Genomic DNA, 21017 nt, shown 5'->3' with positions numbered 1-21017 from the left:
TTGTTCATCTTCTTCACCTTTCTCATAATGTTAATCACATTATTCTATTTCCTTGTAGTAATCATTGCAGCACATGTATTTTATTCCATTATCACAATGCTTCAATAAATATTGAAACTCTTTACTGTGCACATCTTGTGTATCGCTTGTGGTAGGCATAAGCTACTCAGCAAAAGGGTTCTAGATCTGTTACCACAATTTCCATGGGGAGTCAAAGTTCTCATGTTCTGAGGTTGCACATTCATTTGTTATTCTGTAAAGTTAGGCATACAGATGGTGCACTGTGAGCTAGCAGGACTATAGGCCAACATATTCTGAGGGGTGCTCAGAATCAGTATCGCACCAACATTTATGTTGTCCAAAAAAGGCCTAGTTTTACTTGAGAAAGTTTAAGCCGTACATCACTACTTTATATTGAATGTAATCAACTATTGTATACATATCTGTTTCGTATATTTATGAACTTTTAGTTTGATGCTCTTCCAAAAATTAATTTAAAAAACAAAAGAAAGATACCAGGATGAGAATTGATGATGAAGCATACCACCAATAGAGTGTGTTGGAAGTATGAAATCAGTTAAAAGATTATCCACTTATGACAAATTCTCCACTTTTCACATTCTTACTGGCAGAGAATCCTTCAGGAGAAGCTTTCCCATACCATACACAAATCTGATGATGTTCCATTGGCAAAGAGCTTTAAACCACCCCCTGCATTATCGACTGTACTGTTCTCCTGATTCCACTTTCTTCAAATGCCCTGATCGTGTGAAGTCAAAAGGCTGGTCATATTTTCTGGTGTGTGTGCGTGTGTATAGTGGAGTAGAAGTGGCCTGGTCTGTCAACGTTATTCTTGTGATCACTGCTCTCTAGGGGTATCGCCTCTTTTAACACAATGTTTGTGATTCAATATTTTAAAATATATACCATATTTGATTTTAGCAGGTTAATATTGCTGACTTTGTGACCTTCTTTAGCAGATACATTTCCATGCTGGCATCATTATTCTAAGCTGCAACTAGAAATAATAAGGTATTTAAAGGGAATGAAAACCCCATATGGCAAGGTTTTATCTTCCAAAATAATTGGCCATGTGTTTGATTCCCCAACACAGCCATTGGGAGGGATCACATAAAAATGGCCAGATCTGTCATAGAGCAGGTTGCAAACAGTGAGTGTAGAATAAACAAAGGCTTTTCACAACCTATCCAGCATTTTACAAAGCTGATGTACCTATCAGTCTCATTAGAAAATGTGGATTTATAGGAGATCGTGTTTAATTAATCTTAATTAGGTAGGAGGCATTTTGCGAAGGCATTCAAACTGAATTAAAGCCTCTATTGGACAGCAGATCTCAATTCTAGGTTTCACATACCTAACAGGCAAACTTGTTTTTAAAGTAACCCATTTGCCATAAAAGGAACGATTGTTGCAACCGTGTATCTGGGCTGGCTTGTCACTGAGAACCATGTTACCTTGCATGGTTCTAGTTGCAGGAGACACTGAAGAAGCCCACAGCTGTGAGTTTCATTCACCTGGGTCAGCCTTCACTTGTGCTCCTGGGCTCCTCGCTGCTGTTCCTTGCTCCTCCAGCTCACAAATGGCAAGCACATGCCTGAGGGTTTCGACATCCCTTTTCATGCAGCTCCGCAGGTAGTCCGGTTGAGGTTTTCGTTCAGCTACTTTTAATTTTCCATCATAGCTGTTTCTTCTTTGATTTCATTCTAGTTTTCACAATCCTTTGTGTTTCCTGTTACTTGGTGTCATTTCCTTTTCCTATTCTTTTACTACATAAAGGCTTCTGTGTGGTTCATTGAATAGTAGATTTTCTCTTGTTTCCTCATTCCTCCACTTACTGATCCTGACTCCTCGCTTCTGAAGAAATCCTCTACCGGATTCTGAATTCCTGGTTTTCTTCAATTCTTTAAAGTCTCCATCCAGCAAGGAGGTTTTTTTATTATTATTTTTTATGTGTTATTTTCATTGGTATTACATTTAGATTTTACAATACAATGAATAAAATATGTTTTTAAAATCTAATAAACTTTAATCATTTGTCCATAGGGAGATCTCCAACATAGTGACAGGGATCTTGGCCTGTAGATGAAAAGTTAGAAGTAGTAACTTTACACTTTTAAATAATTTTCCACTCTCTGGGTTCGGGGGTGGAGACACATAACTTTGGAGTAAATTTACACTCAGAAATGGTAAAACGCGAGGGCATGGCCAAGGGAGCCAACATGGCGGACGCAGCCTAGAAGAGCTCCGTCCCGCCGGTCTCATATCCGCAGAATTATCCTGATCTCCCCCACTCCGCGGTGTCCCAGAGGAGTGGAGCTTGTCACGGAAGCCAGTGGCAGGCTATGTGCGCAATCCTGGCTCGCTGAGTGTGCCGGGGACCGGAGATCGTGACCTGGGGCAGTGAGGCCTAAGCTGAGAAGAGAAGCCGGGGACCTCGAGTTTCGAGGGTCCCGGCGGCGGCTGCAGCACCATTGCAGACGGCGAGGGGCGTGTGGCGCTGATCCTGGGTTGGTGTGATCGGCGCTCCGGCAGCTCGGACCGGCCCTCCAGCACCACCAGGCATCGAGGAGTCACAGCTGATATCAGTCGAGGGTCCGGCCCTGGGCGGAGAAGAGGCAGTGCGGCCTGGCCTGATCTGTGACGCCGGGGACTCGACTTTGGTGTGCCCCCGGGGAGCCGACTCGGACGGGCCCGAAGCAGCAGGAAGTAAGGAGGTGTGCTCCCCTGGGGTATGCGGTGGGGGGCCCTGTGGAGTGGCCAGATCAGTGGGGCCAGTGGCAGCTTCCGGCGGCCTGGTCGAGCCGTGGCGAGGGGCGGGCAGGAGGCCCCCCTAGGGGCACGTGTTAGGCCCTTCGGCCCATACAAGAGAGGAGGCTCTTGAGCGATGACCTGGTCACGTCGGGCCATTCCTGCCCGCCTCGTGTGGCCCGAGGGGGCATGCTTCACAGGGCTGTGGGCCCCCTTCACTGGGCAATAGTCCAGCAGCAGCGGTTTGGACATGGACCTTGCCCCCGGGGTCCTCCACTGGGCCATCGCAGCTGTGTGGGAAGACCGGACCAGCGACATACATACTCGGCGGCCGGACCGGGCTGCGACAACAATAGTGGTGCTCCGCCGGGACGCCCGGGGCCCCCTCCCCTGGTTCTTTTCAGCGGTCTAGTCGGGCCGCGGTGGGGAGCTCAGTGGTGCCTGCTACTTGCCTTAGAGACACTTTTGCTGGCCCAGGCGGAAAGCTTGACGGAGGGAAGGGGGAGCCCCTCGCTGTGGTGAGGGTCAGGTAGGAGCTGGTTGCACGTCCGGGGAGGGGCAGAGCAAGTCCAGCGGAGGTTTCGACGCCTGGTCTTTGGGGGGGCCTTCCAGATGATGAGTGACCATGACTCGAGGTGGCGGAGGGGGGCCCCCAAACAAGGACCCATTGATAAATTTTCTGGCCCCAGTGGCAGAGCCGGGGTGTCTGACGGCCGCCAGGAGACAGGACCGGACAACGCCGCACTTATGGCAGCCAGAACGCAGTCCCGCGATGTCCTGGACGCAAAGATAGGGGCTGTGGGATCCGATGTGACACTGCTGCTCCAGGACCTGAGAAATGCTGTGTCCCGCATTACGGAAGCTGAAACGCGCATATCAGGAGTCGAAGATTATGTTGAGACTTTAAAGCGCAAAGTGGCGAGCATGGAATCCGTTCAGAAAGGTCTAGCGCTTAGAGTGGAAAATGCGGAGGGGCGTGCTAGGCGGAACAACCTGCGCTTTGTGGGCCTGCCGGATGGTTGTGAAAAGGGCAACATGAAGGGGTTCCTGACACAGTGGCTGGAGGGCTGGCTCCCCCCGAACACTCTCTCTCGCTGTTTTGTCATCGAACGAGCGCACAGGGCCCTCATGCAGAAACCGCCAGAGGGTGCCAGGCCACGGCCAGTGATTGCTAAACTTCTGAACTACCATGATCGGGACACTATCCTCAAACTCGCGAGGGAAAAGTAATCGTTGCTTTATGAGAATCACCGAATCATGATATTGCCGGACCATACACGCATGGTGCAGCAGCAGCGGCAGTCATTCACAGCGGAAAAAGCTCGCCTGCGCGAATTGAAGCTCCCGTATGCCCTGTTGTATCTGGCCCGACTGAGGGTGGTGTACCAGTCCCGTGCCCATTTCTTTGATATCCCAAAGGAGGTGTTCTGCTGGACTGACGAGACGGTACCAATCAGAGTTCACACACCCCCGGGGTTGGACACGACTCCTCTCAGGGTGGGCCGCATCACAGGCCTCCCGGGGGACTCGTCGTAGGGGCAATTGGAGGTCCAGGTCCCGGCAGCGATCAGTGTCGGGGAGCGCATCGAGCTGGGAAAGGTGGCCCTGGACGGACATGTGGATGGAACCTGAATTAATGCCGGTGACACTTTGGGAGTATGGTCCACGGCGCACTGGAACATTCAGCTATGTGCTAGCGAATACGTGGTTCTCTTTCTGTATTCTTATGTATTGCTTTAGCCATGTTGGTGGGTATCTTACTAGGAGCCGATTTCCATTATGCACACGGAATGAGGAGGCACTAAGGAGCGGGGTGGGGGGAAGTCTTGGCGGGGGGGTACTCGGGGGGAGTGGGCTGGTTGCGGGGGACTGAGGGGTCTGGGAGAGTTTATGGGGATCCATTGGGGTAGGGGGTCTCCGGCCTCCCGTTGGGGGTCGGGCGTCCACTATGCCGCGACAGTTACTTCACCGTTTCTGAGGTATGGGGGGGTGGGGGTGGGGCGGGAAGGGTGTTGATGGAGTTAGGGGGGGAGTTGTTGGAGGGGGCAGGGGTCGCATGGTCGCATAGGAGATCGGAATGTTAATGTGTGTGTACAGGCTGGGCCCAATAGCTGGGCATTTCCCTTCGATGTTCCCTGATGGCAGATTCCGAGGGTAAGCCACATAGGCCCGGGGGCTCTCTTCGGGTCCTGAGCTGGAATGTGCGGGATGCCTGGATAAGATTAAGAGGGGGGCAATACTGCGACAGGGAAAGAGGGCAGGTGCTGATGTATTGTTGCTCCAGGAAACACATCTCCTGGGTACAAAGGCGCCCTGCTTACAGCGGTACGGTTATCATCAGGTATTTCATGATGGCTTTACGAGAGGCTCTAGGGGGGTGGCTATCCTTATACACCGCAGAATCCCGTACACTCACTCCACTCAGTGGACAGATGCACAAGGTCGCTATGTCATTGTTTAAGGGACATTGGGCGAGGAGCCGATAGTGTTGTGTTGTATCTATGCCCCGCCCCCTCTGCAGTGGTCCCTGGTTGAGAAACTGTTTGGGGTATGGGCTACTATTTCAGATACCTTACAAATTATAGGAGGAGACTGGAATGACGTCATGGACGGCCAGATGGACCGATATCGCCCCGGGGGGGGTGGGGTTGTAGGCCCTTCCACAAAACTTCAGGGTATGGCACAAGGTCTGAATTGGGTGGACACATGGAGATATTTACATGGCAACGCAAGAGGCTGCACATATGTTTCCGCAGTTCACAAATCCTTCTCCAGGTTGGATTATCTGTTTGTCCCAGGTGAGGTGATACATAGACTAGGGGCGGCGGGCATTCTTCCCCGAGGACTGTCGGACCACTCTCCCATAACAGTGGACATTGGCCTATATAAAGAGTGGCGGCCCTTCAGGTGGCGCTTATCAGTGTGGCATCTTCAGCTGCCGGACTACCAGAAACACCTGGGTGAGGCCGTGGCCCACTTTCTCACCGAAAATGTAGGGTCGGTGGCAGATGTTAGTACGGTGTGGGAGTCGATGAAGCCGACACTCAGAGGAGTGGACATAGCATGGAGTGCGGCGGCATTGAAGAAAGGCAGGGAGAGCCTGGTTCATGCGGAGGCCAACATAGCGGCTCTAGAGCTGTTGGAGAGTATGGAGGGGGGAGCACGCGTGGCGGGACAGCTCCTTCTAGCGCAACAATCGTATGCATCCATGCTGGTAGATGAGGCAAAAGGTTGTGCTGGGGCTTGAAGGTTTGAATGTTAATTCTTTGGAATAATTCCAATAAATTCCCATAAATTAATGCAGAACGTATTTATTGACACAACAGAGTGAACAGCCAACACGTGTTTCACCCCTGAGCGGCCAGCAGGCCTGGGGCTTCTTCAGGGCGATATTGTTTTGGTATAATTTTTCGGCTTTTAGTATGTACGTCAAAAGACGTTTATTCTAGTAGTCACAGCACAATGCTAAGTTCCTCCTGAATCGGGTCGGATAGCAAGTTGGACCAACTTGCTATCCGACCCCAGGCCTGCTGGCCGCTCAGGGGTGAAACACGTGTTGGCTGTTCACTCTGATGTGTCAATAAATACGTTCTGCATTAATTTATGGGAATTTATTGGAATTATTCCAAAGAATTAACATTCAAACTTTCAAGCCCCAGCACAACCTTTTCTCTCTATGTTAACAAGGGGGTAAGGGGTGTCCCCCTTCCTGAGGGCTGAAACGCAAACAGATTGGAAGCTCATTTAATTGGTCAGTAAGGGTTGGTGACCTTGTTACCCCTTCCACTTGTGCTACTGGTAGATGAGGCCAAGCAGATCTGGTTAGCCACATGCAGCCGGATTTATCAATGGGGGGACAAGTCGGGGACGATGCTCCACCAGCTATGTCAGGGCACGTTCCAGGCCCAGACGCTGCCTCGAATTTTGGATCAGGAGGGCTCGTTGGTGATGGACCCCACGGCATTGGCGGAGGGGTTTGCCACCTATTACGCCAGATTGTATGCCCCAAACGAATGTCTCCCTGCTGATGTGGTGGACAAATTCCTGGTGGATATGCCACCGCGCGCGGTCTCGGACGAGATACGGGACCGATTGGACCTCCCCTTAACGGAGGAGGAACTAGGCACAGCTCTCGGGCAGCTTAACACAGGTAAGGCGCCCAGGCCCAACGGGTTTCCCAGCGAATTCCTCAAGAAATACCACCTGCAGTTGGGAGCGCTTTAGTGGAGTGGAGGACGCAAGGGAGCGGGGCCGCCTTCCACCAGATTGGAGACATGCGGAGGTGGTAGTTTTCCACAAACCCGGCCGTCCCCCTGAGCAGCATGCCTCATACAGCCCGATCTCCTTGTTGAATGTGGAGGCAAAGATTCTGGCCAAAGCATTGGCCAATCGCCTCCTACCTCATGTGGCCGAGCTGGTTCACCAAGACCCGGCTGGCTTTATGCCCCAGAGGGCGACCAGACACAACATACGACGGGCGCACGTGGCGGCGGTCCGGAACACCGGAGTGCCTGCGGCGCTCCTGCTGGCTGACATGGACAGGGCATTCGATTCCCTGTTACCCCGTCTGAATCTGGGTCCCTGTTTTTTGTCGTATATACGGCTGCTCTACACCGACCTGATGGCTTCGGTCCGGATAGCAGGGGTCACCTCCTCTAAATTCAACATTGGGAGGGGCACCCGACAGGGGTGTCCTCTTTTGCCCTATCTTTTTGCCCTGGCCATGGAGCCGCTGGCCGTGTGGGTCTGCATGGACGCGCAGCTACGCGGATTTGAATGGAATCAGAACTTATCTGACAGAATCGCGCTATATGCGGACGATGTCCTCTTTTTCCTAACATATATTAACAGATCAGGGCCGCGGATCATGGAAATCATGCAGATCTTTGGCGAGACCTCGGGGCTCTACCTGAACCCTAGCAAATCCACCTTATGGGAGCTGGCGGGACGGGCGCGAGCAGGTGCTTGGGCCTCGGTGTTACAGTTGCGACTGGAGGCACTAAATACTTGGGCGTCTTCATCTCCGAGGTTCCCTCCATTGCGTGGGAGCGGAATGTTGTGCCGGTGTGGGAGCGGGCCAGAGCCGATATTAAAACGTGGTCCCACATGCCGCTGACCATTTATGGCAGGTCTGCGATCTTTAAAATGGTGGCCCTCCCCAGATGACTATATCAAATGCAAAATCATCCGTATCCAATCCCCTCCACGTGATTTCAGCAGGTCAATGCAGTACTGGGACAGTTCCTCTGGGCCGGGGGGCCTGCACGGGTCGCAGTGCGCACATGCTTTCTCTCCTCCTACTGTGGGGGCCTGGCGACGTCGGATATCCTCTCTTACTACCAGGCGTCTCATCTCCTCATCCTTAATGACTGGTGGTACAGGGATAGAAGAGACCCGGCGTATGCACTGGAACGCCTCTTGATGGGAGCTCACTCGCTTCACACTATCCTCTACGCGGCGTGGATACGGAAGACTCTACCGCCTGGCACGCAGTTGGTGTTCCTGATCTGGAGGCAGGCCCTGTGGCGTATGGGATGGTTGAACACTCTGACGGGCGAAACGCCCCTCTGGCGCAATGGTAGACTCCCCGGTTTGGCTGCGCTCCAGGGCTTTGGGGGATGGGATAGCATTGGAATTTCCACGCTGCGGGATGTACTGGCGGGGGTGACCCTTAAGTCCTTTCGGGAATTAAGCCAGGAGTTTGATATGCCCCGAACCCAGTTCTTTAAATACCTTCAGTTCCGGAATGCTCTCTCCCCATGTCTGGTGGGCTTGGAATCACTCCCTGAGCTTAGTCCCCTAGAAGCAAAGGTTTTTATGGGAGATTTGGGGCCTAAAAAGATATCCCGTATATATCAATCCATGGTCACGCACTGTTCCCCCTCGCTGCAGAAGTTACGGGATTCCTGGGAGGCAGATGTGAGGGCCCTGGAAGAGGAGGACTGGAGGGAGGCGTTGGCTGGGCCCCGGGGTGCCGCCATATCCATGCGCCTTCGGCTTATACAATTCAAATACCTCCATAGGGTGTATTTCACTAGGCAACGATTATGGCGGGCAGGTTTGATAGGCTTCCCGGACTGTCTGAGATGTGGGCGGGAAGTTGGGACGTTCTTACATACGGTATGGAGCTGTCCTACACTGGCCAGATTTTGGAAAGGGTTGTGGGATTGTCTATCTGAAGTGCTTGGCTTGGGAACTCCCCCGTACACCTCGACTGGGCCTCCTTCATGTACTGGAAGGGGTGGGAGGTAACATCTACAAAAGGCATCTGCTATTGTTGGGCCTCACCCTGGCTAAGCTGGATGTGGCTAGAGCATGGAAGGATACTCGAGCCCCTACGGCTGTAGCATGGAAGAGGGGGCTTGACTTCTGCATGGGTCTGGAGGAGCCAGTATTTGTTGCCCGGGGCTGCCCACGGAAACACTTCAAAATATGGAAATGGTGGGCTGAATACAAGGGCCTATGGCTCGAGCCCCCGGCGGACCAAGACCCCTTGGTAGATGTGGGCTGAGGCACTACAGACAGTTGCACGCCTTGGGTTTGGTTGTGCTGTACAGAAGCGAAAACGAAGAATGTTGAACATGCGACAGGGGGGAGGAGGGCGGGCGGGGGAAAGGTGGATGGGGAAGGGGAGAGTTGGTTACTGGGGGGCTGGGGCGAGCAATGTTTACTACCTGTTCCTGTAAATGTTGATTGATCATCTCGTCAAAAATTGGATTGTGTTTCAATGCTTGAAATGTAAAAGTCCTGCAGTTATCTCTGGGGTACAGAGACCTGCATGTTGTGTACAATCCTCAATAAAATTTGTATATAAAAAAAAAGAAATGGTAAAACGCCAGAACTAAAAGTGTACTCCAAATTGTTAAAAGTGAATCTACACACGTAGATTTACTCAAGTATAAATTTAGCTTAGTGAAAATGCCTCATAAAAGGTCATAATACAAAATTATGATGAAATCAGAACACAAAGCCTCAATGTCAACACACCAATAATTTATCACCACAACAAAATGCAATGCAAACAACAGAAAACAGCGACAGTCCACCACAATCTGAAAACAGAACACAGCAAAATGCAGCACTGCAAAATGCAGCACAACACAATGTAACATGACAGCACACTTAAACGGCAGAATAATATCAACAGAACAAGCCGAAACAACAAATATGCCCCAACAACATACCAAAATAGCACAGTTGAAAACAGCACAATAGACCTCAGAGAGTCACAACAAGGTGAAAAAAAAGCATAACTACAACACAATAATACCACAATTCACGAACACACAAACTAAATATAGCCTAACATGACACAATTGCAAATGTGTGCTGTTGATTATTGCGTTGAGTTTTTGTGCTGTGATTGCCCTATTTTTATATTGTGATGTGTTACTGTACAATGGAGTTGTGTTATTGTGGCGTTGCTGCATCTCAACTGCAGTCCGTCTACTTAAATATGTACCGATATTCGAGTCACATTTCAACAACTCCACAAGCTGTTTTCATCATTTGGTTGTAAAAGTTGTTTATACCAAGGCCTTACTAGCCCACCAGGGACTCACAAAAGCAGCAGCCAGTCTGGTCTGACACATACTGTGGTGTGGAACAGTCAACAGAAGTAGGGTTGGAGCACAAGTGAAACCACACACTATTACACACACAGATCAGTAGTGCAGACGTGTGTGAGGGAGCAGTAAATCTGCAAGACTGCAATGGTGTGTGGTCTGTTGTCCACACACCTGCTTTTCATTTCATATGCTGTTGATTCGGGGCGGGAGGCAGGACTCCTTTAAGTTATTTTGTTGAAAGTGTCCCTCTCTTTCTTCTGCTTCCAAGAAGCCCAGAGGTCGGTGTCCTCATGATGTAGTTTGACTGGCCAGGGCTCCAGCAGAGATCGTGATTTATGTATTTCAGAAGCGCATTAATCTGCTGCCGATATTCCACCCCTTCCATGCCGGAAATCCACGGGGCGGGGCGGGGCGGGGCAGGAACACGAAACTTTGTCTAGGCGCCAGTGCTGGATTTATTTATGTATTTGTTATTTATTTGTGCGTTTTTATATAGCGCGGACTTTACCAGAAGGTGTCAGAGCGCTTCACAAAAGGAACAGTAATGGTACATGAGGAGAAACGTAGAAGTGAACACATTACAACAGCAAACATTAAGTTACATGAGGCAAAAGTGACAAATGTGAGCAAACAATATACAAGAGGTAGCAAACGGTTCATTACAGGAGGAAAAAGTAACATGTGTGCAGGTTACAAAGGTATACAAAGTACAAGTAGCGGTATAATACTGCAATTAATGGCTGACACTCAGGCACAAGAACAAACCGTTACGTAGGTAATGGTGTAGGGTGACCAGAATTTTAAAGCCAAAAACAGGGACATTTCACAGAAATAGAAGAAGGACTACAATTTTACTTCAAGCGATGAGAGCGCTCCTCAGCAGAGAATTACAGAACAGGCAGTGAGAACACACATAAAACGCATTTTTTAAGCCCAGTAGCCTGCCTGTTAATTAAATTGCTTTCTTGAAACAACTGCTAACTATCCCTGCTTTGTAAAACATAAACACCACCCACCGTTTTCAGTCGACCCTCTCCAAAAACGGGGACATGAGCTAAATTTCTGGAAATTTGCTGGGACAGCTCCTTAAAAACAGGGACCGTCCTGGCAAAACGGGGACGCCTGGTCACCCTATAATGGTGGCACTTGTGCAAGTATCTAAAGCAGACAACATGTAAGAGGTAGCAAACAGTGTGTTGCAAGAGAAAAGTGACGTGTGCATGTTACAAAAGAGTATCAAACAAACACAGGTAGAAGGATAATGCTGCAATACTTGTCAGACACTCAGACCACAAGAACACACTGTGCAGGCACTTCCATAGTCATGGAGAATAGAATTTTCTGTAATGGAAGGTCTTCCTTCAGGTAATAGGGAGGGCGTAAATTCAATTTGGAAGTGTCTTTGAAGGAGGAGAACCTTGAGGTCAGTTTTGAAGGCCTGGGAGGAGGTGGTGGTCCGGAGCTGAGGTGGAAGAGAGTTCCAGATTCTCATCGCATTGCCTGAAAAGTATTGGGCCATCGATCTTTCCTTCTTGAAAGTGGGAGGTTCGAGCAGTAAATTTTCCGCATTACGTGATAGTCTAGAGCCTCCAGAGAGTTTCAGTTTATTCGCCAGGTAGCGAGGAGAGGAGGAATACAAGGCTTTGTGGGTGATACAGGCAGTCTTGTAGAAAGATCTTGCCTCGATGGGAAGCCAGCGGAGGGTGGATAACATGGGTGTGATGTGGTCGCTTCTTTTGGCTCCAAAAATGAAACGAGCTGCTGAATGGAGAACAGATTTAAGGGGGGACAGGTGGGATTTGGGGAGGCCAGTGAGAAGAGAGTTGCAGTAGTCAAGTCTGGAGAGGACCAGCGATTGGACCAGTGTTTTAAGGTCTTGCTCCGGGAAGAAGCGACGAATTCCCTGAAGAAGGCGCAGTTTGTATCGAGCAGACTTTGCAATGGAATTGATGTGGGAGATTAGATTGAGATTTTTGTCGAGTATGACACCAAGGGATTTTGCGCTGTATCAGGCGACGTATCAGCTTTTCAGAATAAGGATGCGGAGGAGCCATTGTGCTCCAGGCCCGCACTTTTCAGGGCCCCACGTCTCGCGCTTTGAAATGTATTCGCAGATTTTAGAGCAGGTATGTCTATTTCAGTGCTTGGCTTGATGAAGACCCCTTCCATCACTTTCCAGTAGTTGTTTGCATTTGGTGTAGACATCCCATGGACCTCTCTCTGCCCCCTGATGGGGTGGCTGTATTGTTCCCCTGTAATGGTCAAGTACACGTCCGTCCCTATATGCTTGAAGCGCACAGCTTCTTCGCGTTCCCAGTATGTGTCGCTGCACTGTACAGTCCAGGAGTCAAGGTCATCTCCTTCCCCATTGTCACCAAAGGCACTGACTTCCTGATTGTTGGACAGTGGCGAAGAGAAGTGGTGCGTATGCAGGTTCTTCCCTGTATTAACATGTGTTAAACGTATTGCCTGCCCACATTTAATAGGGGTTCCTCTGAAGCAGGCACCATCTATTTTCCCTCGAATTCTCCAATAGCTGTTGGCATCATCAGAGGCTTCAACACCAGTAACAGACTGCTGCCCACTTCCTGAGCCGTACTTGACGTCGTGGGAGTGCAGCCGCACTCCGTGCCGCTGGTTCAGCAGTTTGATGACTGACCCGCAGGTCACGTACTCGTAAGAGTCGGAGGCACGGACGGGGCCCAGGCAAAGGAGCAGCGACAGCAGCATGCCGAGGGCTCCAACGGGAGCCGCCATGTCGCAGCCCATCAGACGGTATGTCTATTTATTTAAGGCGGTTAACACAGCCACTAGATGGCTGTTTTGGATCTGCCATATTTTCCCTTTCCTTGCATGATATTTATTTAAACGTCAACTTTCAACAAGCATTGCCATAGCCAATAGGTCTCGCTTGTGGGACCTTATAAGAATTTAGTTATGCAGCACAATATCCTTGGTACAACAACACCAACTTTTGCTAGGCTATACACTTATAAGGTCCCAAAGGCGAGACCTATTGGCTATGCCAATGCCTGTTTAATGTTGTGGAGACCTGAAGCGAGCACAGCTGTCACGAAGCAACAATAAAAAATAAAGAAAAGTCTCCTGGGTCACTGAACCCATGACAAAAAAAACGCGCAAGTTACTACTCATATGCAAGCCAGTACCTGTAATATAGGTGGCATCTTACATCAAAGCCCAAGAAATCCAGCTCCACCCTGATTGCATGAATAAGGGTGGCAGGGGCCTGGCAGCTGCACATAAGACAGCACCAGGCTTGCATAGTTGGTGCATAATGGATACATGCACAATGAATGTATAGTGGATACATAGAAACTGACGCGGTATACGGCCTTGTGACCATGGGGACTCCATGAATAGGCACAATTGGAGACCATGCCGAACAAACAGTGCCTCGAAATTGTGAATGTATCTCAATAGACATTACTTTTATTACGCACAAAGTTTCAAACTGTTATACTTAAGGGATTGAAATATCGTACAAATGCACTAAAAAGATAAAAGAGTCACACATAAGGGCACAATAACCTTGGCAGCTTTGGAACAGAATTAAATGTTACCTTTTTTACACACAGATTCAACTTTGTTATTTAAATTGGTTTCTGTTAGGGGCTGCTAATTTTACACTGGAACGTATGGAAATGTGTTTCCCTCTGCATTCATTCAATCCTCTATGAAAACAGAGAAATGAGCTAATCTTCCTCAAATTTGCCTGGAAGGATGTTGAGAAAAAGAGGTGCTGTCCAGACAAGTCTGGGGAGGTCTCATCACACTACGAAAGATTGAGAAAAATGATGAACGGGAGACTTCGAGGGATGGAGCCACGAATGAATAAGGTACACACTGAATGATTGGCGTCAGACACCACACGGGCAGACAAGTAACACTGAACTAGTGTACGAAGAGTTACAATAATTTATACCGCATTGTCTCGGACTGGTCTGCCTTCTTGCTCTTGCTCTGGGTGGCATCATTTTGGCTCCTGCTTTCGCTGCTGGTTCCTACGGTGTCTACGTCCCATGGTGGAGTCGTTCTGGCTCAGGGATAGCCTATGCACCAAGAAAAACTGTAAGAGAGAAGTGTCAATGTGGCTGAGTGTGGAATGCAAGACACGAAGGAGTCACAAAAGAACCAGAGAGTCAGAGTTGGGTATCACCATGAGCCCATCTGACACCTCACATAGGGCCTGATTCACAGAATGAACTTAAGACTCAATCCCAAACTTACTACTATTTTGGTATTCACAGAATGCACTTACTACTTTTGGCATTCACAGAATGAACTTACTACTTTTGGTATTCACAGAAGTTAGGATTTTGTCCTAAGTTTGTCTTAAGACAAACTTAAGACAGGCTTAAGACAGACTTAAGACAGACTTAAGACAAAATCCTAACTTCTGTGAATACCAAAAGTAGTAAGTTCAATCTGTGAATGGCAAAAGTAGTAAGTGCATTCTGTGAATACCAAAATAGTAGTAAGTTTAGGATTGAGTCTTAAGTTCATTCTGTGAAACAGGCCCTACATACTTTGCAAAATGGTAGCCATGTTTAAAGGCATCAAGCGCTACTTACATAGAATACAAGTCCGTTTTCTTCTAAAAATACCTTTGCCGTTTTACACAGCGCAAACGCAGCGGTGGGCATTAGGGTGATTTATACAAGCATCTGAGTATTTTTATATTTTGACTAGGCAACGGAAGATTAAGTTGCTTGTCCAAAATCAGAGAATGATAAGCTGAGGCCGGGATTTAAACCTTGTTTTTCCAAGTCCAAATGTAACTGTTGTTGTTGCAAGGCAACAAGTCCTCCACATTCTCGTTTACCGATATAACTAATATCGACTTAAAGGGATGCGCGCGCAGCAGCGCGCGCCCTTCTGCATGTGGCAGTAAGCTGGTGGCCGCTTTAGTAGCACTTTTAAAAGTAGCTACTAAATGTCTCGGCCAGACCACCGCATGCGCTAGATCAGGCCGAGACCTAAAAAGGGCATCGTCCTATGAAGGCCGCGCTTGAGGTTGTTGCCCCTAGCCCTGCAGAACGTCCTGACAGAAGGTTTGACTGTTCGGCACAAATGTTCCTAATCCAACTGTATTCTAACTTTCTACATCCACCCCCTATTTGATCATAGAAAAACACATGTGTGTCTGTTAGAACCGGGGTCTTTAGTTGGCAGGGGTATGCACCCTAGTCCAAGTAGGGACCACCGCTTCCGACCTGGTAGCTTGGCGCAGAGCAGCAAAGGCGTAACTTCAGAGGCAATGTGTAAAGTATTTGTGCAACACACAACGGCGATGACACAGTAAAAACACTCACAAAAGGAACACCACACCAGTTTTGTATAAGAATAAGAATTTCTTTATCTAAAAATTATGCGAGAACCAAAAGCAGGTAAATCCAGCTCCAGGCAAGATCAATAATAAAAAGGATTCCAGTTTCCAAGCAAGATCAATAATCAATAAGAATGAATCCAGTTCCCAGGCCTGATCAATAATAAAAAGGATCTCAGTTTCTGAGCAAGATCAATAATCAATAAGAATGAATCCAGTTCCCAAGCCTGACCAAATCACCAAAAGCTCATGTGTGCCAAGGGCTCCTGCTGGTAATGTCTTTCTCACAGTGTCCTTGGATGGCAAAAGTTCACTTGAGGTAGGTTATTATGGTCAAAATTCACTGGGGTAAGGTTCTTAGGCCAAAATTCCCTTGTAGCGTAATAAGTGTGCCTCTCATAGAAATGATGCTCCCAGCGTAGGAAGTGCGGCTGCCCAGGTGCTACTGGTAATGCTAAAAAATACCCCAGTGTCAATTACCAAGTAATTATGGCCTCGGTCAGTGAAGGACGGTTCCCAGCCAAGCACAAAGCTCACACTCCAGGTACCCGGCCAACCCGCACCCCGCCCCCTCGCAGCAGCCTGGTTGCACTGAGGCGTTACCTGGGGTGGTGGTTGCGGGCACGGGTGCGAGGCTCCTCTCACCCTGGGGTCTTGGGCTCAGCAGGCGCTGCACGGGTGGGGGTCACGGCCACACAGCGCTCCTTTAGCACAGCGCTTAACAGTGCCTCCAAGTCCGGGGCAATGACGGAGCCTCCTGCCACACAGCGCTTCGCTTCTCAGCGCTACACAGCGCGCTCCTGTCCCAGTGGCGGTGACCTCAGGGCCAGTTTCAGTCGGCTTGTGCCAGAAGCAGAGGCAATCACAGAGCCCTCGGGAGGATCACGGGGCAAGCAGTGCTGAGGGCAGGCACAGCGTTGCAGGGCAAATCTTGAGAGTCTTGTTGCTGTTCCAAAGGGCAGTCTTTAAAACGCTGTGGTCCAAGGACAGGTAGTTTCCTTTAGCTTAAAAAGGGTGCAGTCCCAAAAAGGCAATCTTTAAAAGGCTGAAGATTCTTTAAAATGTGGTTCAAAGAAAAGTAGTTCCTTTGGGATGTTGTGGAGACACTCTGGTGGTGATGATGCAGTCTCCCATGCAGGGCAGGATCAGCAGACAGTAGGGCAGCTCAGCAGGTTGTGGGGCAGCAGTTCCTTGGAGCAGTCTGCCTCCTTCCCAGTGGCAATCCTCTTGCGCAGCAGTCCTCACTCCAGCAGGGATTCTTCCAGGTCCAGCAGTGTAACAAGATTGTGAGGCCCGGACCCTCCCCTATATATTGTACAGTCCAGGGGCTAGAAAGTGGTGGAAGTCTCTGGAAGTGTCCAGGGAGTTCTGGTATGTTCCCTGCCTTCCCTGACCTAGCTGTCAAAGTGACGAGAGACAGGACGTTAAGGCTACAGTGGACAGCCCATCACAGCTCATCCCAGGGAAGAAGGTGTGAATCACCACTCCCACCTCCCAACCCAGGCAGGCTATCAGTATGCAGAGGGGAGGGGGGAGTCTGCAGAGCCTAATCTAAGAGTAGGCAGGAAAAGGTCCCCTTTATAAAAGTGGGATCCCTAGCGTAGTAATGCCCAAACCCTATATATCATTGGAAAGGGTTCCCCGCCCGAGTCCAACAAGACCAAACATGACAGGCTTATTAGGTCCCTGTCAGAAGTTATCCCATAAGGGGAGGTACCCAATGTTAGCCTATAGAGGATTAAGCCTTACTGCGGTAGCAGTGGCTTATGGCATATATGCCAGCCTCACAAGGTTTCAGGGGAGAGCACCCGCACCTCAGCACTGTTTAGCAGTGGTGAGGCGCTCAGAGTCCTAAGTCCAACTAAAGACCACCCTAAGGCTGACAGGTCCAACACGTGTCCCCCCCAGCTGAAAGTGGAGAGAACTACCCAACCTCTAGGGAGTTCTCATCACTAAGGCGGAAAAACCTAGAGAGATCGTCAGCATTGGTGTGGTCTACTCCGGGTCTGTGTTCCACCCTGAAGTCCATCCCCTGTAGGGAAATGGACCACCTCAACAATTTGGGATTCTCGCCCCTCATTTGCATGAGCCACCTGAGGGGCCGGTGGTCCGTCTGAATCAGGAAGTGGGAGCCAAACAAGTATGGCCTCAGCTTCTTCACAGCCCAGACCACCGCAAAGGCTTCCCTCTCTATCGCACTCCACCGCTGTTCTCGGGGGAGTAGCCTCCTGGAGTTGAAAGCCACCAGTTGGTCCCGTCCCTCCTCATTGAGTTGCGAAAGTACTGCCCCTATGCCATGCTCTGAGGCGTCCGTTTGGACAATGAACTCTTTTGAGTAGTCAGGGGCCCTGAGCACAGGAGCTGTGCACATGGCCTGCTTTAGAGAGTCAAAGGCTTTTTGGCAAGCCTCTGTCCAAATGACTTTTCTAGGGTATTTCTTAGAGGTTAGCTCAGTCAAGGGGGCCACAATGGTGCCATAGCCCTTGACAAATCTGTGGTAGTAACCTGTGAGGCCCAGGAATGCCCTGACCTCAGTCTGTGTTTTGGGAGGCTCCCAGGCCAGGATGGTTTCTATCTTGGCCTGTAGGGGCTGCACCTTGCCCCCGCCTACCAAATGTCCTAGGTAGACTACCGACCCCTCCCCTATCTGGCACTTGCTGGCTTTGATAGTCAGGCCTGCCTGCTGCAGGGCCTGAAGCACTTCCTGGAGGTGACCCAGATGGTCCTCCCAGCTGCCACTGAAGACAGCTATGTCGTCCAGGTAGGCAGCAGAGAAGGCCTCTAAACCGGAGAGGACCCGGTTCACCAGCCGCTGGAAGGTGGCAGGAGCATTTTTCAATCCAAAGGGCATCACTCTGAACTGGTAGTGGTCCCCTGGGGTGGAAAAGGCAGACCTCTCTTTAGCTCCGTCTGTTAGGGCGATCTGCCAGTACCCTGACGTGAGGTCAAAGGTACTCAGGTATCGGGCAGCCTCCAGCCGGTCAATGAGCTCATCCGCCCTCGGGATAGGATGAGCGTAAGTCTTGGTCACAGAGTTCAGTCCCCTGTAATCCACACAGAACCTAAGTTCTGGTGTGGTGCTCTGTGGGGCAGCTTTTGGTACCAGAACCACCGGACTGGACCAAGGGCTGTTGGAGGGCTCTATCACCCCCAACTCCAGCACCTTAGTGACTTCACTCTGGATGCTGGCCTTCACCTTATCCGACAGCCGGTAAGACTTGGACTTGACGGGGGTCTGTCTCCTGTGTCCACATCATGGGTACACAGGTGGGTAATCCCAGGAATAAGGGAAAATACTGCGGCGAACTGCCCCAGGACTTGACGGCAGTCCCTCTGTTGCTCAGGATTCAAGGATGGGGAGAGGACCACTTCCTCCACCGATCCATCCTTCTCTTTGGAAGCGAAGAGGTCCGGGAGAGGTTCACTTTCCTCTTCCTCGGCCCCATCAGTCACCATCAGTAAGGTGAGCTCAGACCTCTCATGGTGGGGTTTGAGGCGGTTGGCGTGTAGCACCCGGTGGGGCTGCTTGGGGGTCTTAAGGTCCACTAGGTAAGTGGCCTTACCCTTCTCCTCCAATATCTCGTAAGGACCCGTCCAGCGATCCTGAAGGACACTAAGCTCCCCAGGCTCCATGACCCACACCTTCTGTCCAGGTTCTAGCTCCACAGGGTGAGAGTTCTGGTCGTACCATTCGTTCATCACCGCCTGGCTGGCCTCTAAGTTGTCAGAAGCTTGCTTCCACAACTTAGCCATTTGGCTGTGGAAGGCCAGCATGTAGCTCACTACATCTTGGGGAAGCCTCCTTGGAGTCTTCTCCCACCCATCCTTCACTAGGCTGAGAGGTCCCCTAATAGGGTGACCATACAAGAGCTCGAAGGGGCTGAAACCCACCCCCTTCTGCGGTACCTCCCTGTAGGAAAACCGCAAACAGGGCAAGAGGATGTCCCACTTTTCCCTCAGGCCCTCAGGCAGACTCCTGATCATGCCCTTTAGGGTCTTGTTAAATCTCTCCACGAGACCATTGGTCTGTGGGTGGTAAGGGGTGCAGAACTTATAAGTAACCCCACACTCCTTCCACATGGCTTGCATGTAGGCAGACATAAAATTGGTGACCCTGTCGGACACCACCTCTTTGGGGAAACCCACTCTGGTAAAAATCCCCATCAGGGCCCGTGCCACTGCAGGTACAGTGATGGTACTCAGAAGAATAGCCTCTGGGTACCGGGTGGCGTGGTCCACCAGAACCAGGATAAACCTGTGACCAGAAGAAGTCGGTGGATCCATAGGCCCAACAATGTCGAAGCCCACCCTCTCAAAGGGGGTGCTAACAAAAGGTAGTGGTTCTAGGGGAGCCTTCAGCTTAGCCCCTGTTTTCCCACTAGCTTGGCAGGTCAGACAGGTCCTGCAGAATGTATCTGAGGAGATCCTCATCTGTGGCAATAAAAATGTGGGACAAGCCTAGCAAAGGTCTTGTCTTGGCCCAAGTGTCCTGCCAATGGGATCTCATGAGCCAATTCCAAAAGAAGGGCCCTGTAGCACTGGGGGACCCCTAAGGCCCTTAATGACCCATGCACAGGAGTCTTGGGCTCACTGTAAAGGAGCCCATCCTCCCTGTAAATATGATACTACGCGGAGGCATTGCCTGCTGCTTGGGCTTCGGCCTGTTGCCTCATGCCCTCAAGGGTAGGACACTCCTTCTGTGCCCGGCAAAACTCCTCCCTGGTGGGCCCTCCTTCCACCTGCCACTCTGCAGGGGTAGGTAGGTCCCCCAAGGGAGCAACGTCCCCCTCCGTGGACTCCGGTGCAACCCCCTCAGGTGCCCCATCCATCTCACGGGGCGGGCTTCCCACGGCCTCGGGCTCCTCCCTTCTTAGCAGCTGGCTGGGCCATTCTTCCAGGCTCCAGCCCTGGTTGACTCCCTTTCCGGGCAACCATAGACCGTGTGGTAGCACAAATCCACTCCGGTAACCCCAGCATCTCCACATGCGCTTTGAGCTCTACCTCCTTCCAGGCAGTATGCTCTAGGTCATTCCCTAACAGACAGTCCACTGGCATGGCAGGGCTCACAGCAACTCTTAAAAGGCCTGAAACCCCTCCCCACTCAAATGGAACCTGGGCTATGGGATAGTGACCCCCCCTGTTGTCAGCCATCACAAGTGGGTGGAATGCATCGGGAATTATTTGCTCTGGGGACACCAACTGACTCCTTACCATAGTCATGCTGGCACCTGTGTCCCTCAGGGCCTCCACCCCCTGACCATTCAGTGTGGCCCACTGCCTATACTTAGTAGTATTGGAGAGCACATGGACCTTAGGAACCATCTCACTGTCTC

General features: G+C 50.4%; 1 pseudogene; it reads right to left on the bottom strand.

Moving 5' to 3' along the window:
- Positions 1 to 12365: 12365 nt before the first annotated feature.
- Positions 12366 to 13108, bottom strand: LOC144762164 (stromal cell-derived factor 2-like protein 1 pseudogene; annotated as a pseudogene).
- Positions 13109 to 21017: the final 7909 nt, after the last annotated feature.

The sequence above is a fragment of the Lissotriton helveticus genome, chromosome 1_1 (genome assembly GCF_964261635.1).
Source record: "Lissotriton helveticus chromosome 1_1, aLisHel1.1, whole genome shotgun sequence".
In the NCBI taxonomy this organism is placed as follows: domain Eukaryota; kingdom Metazoa; phylum Chordata; class Amphibia; order Caudata; family Salamandridae; genus Lissotriton; species Lissotriton helveticus.
The sequence above is the reverse complement of the archived record's forward strand: the minus strand, read 5'-3'. Positions and strand labels throughout refer to the sequence as shown.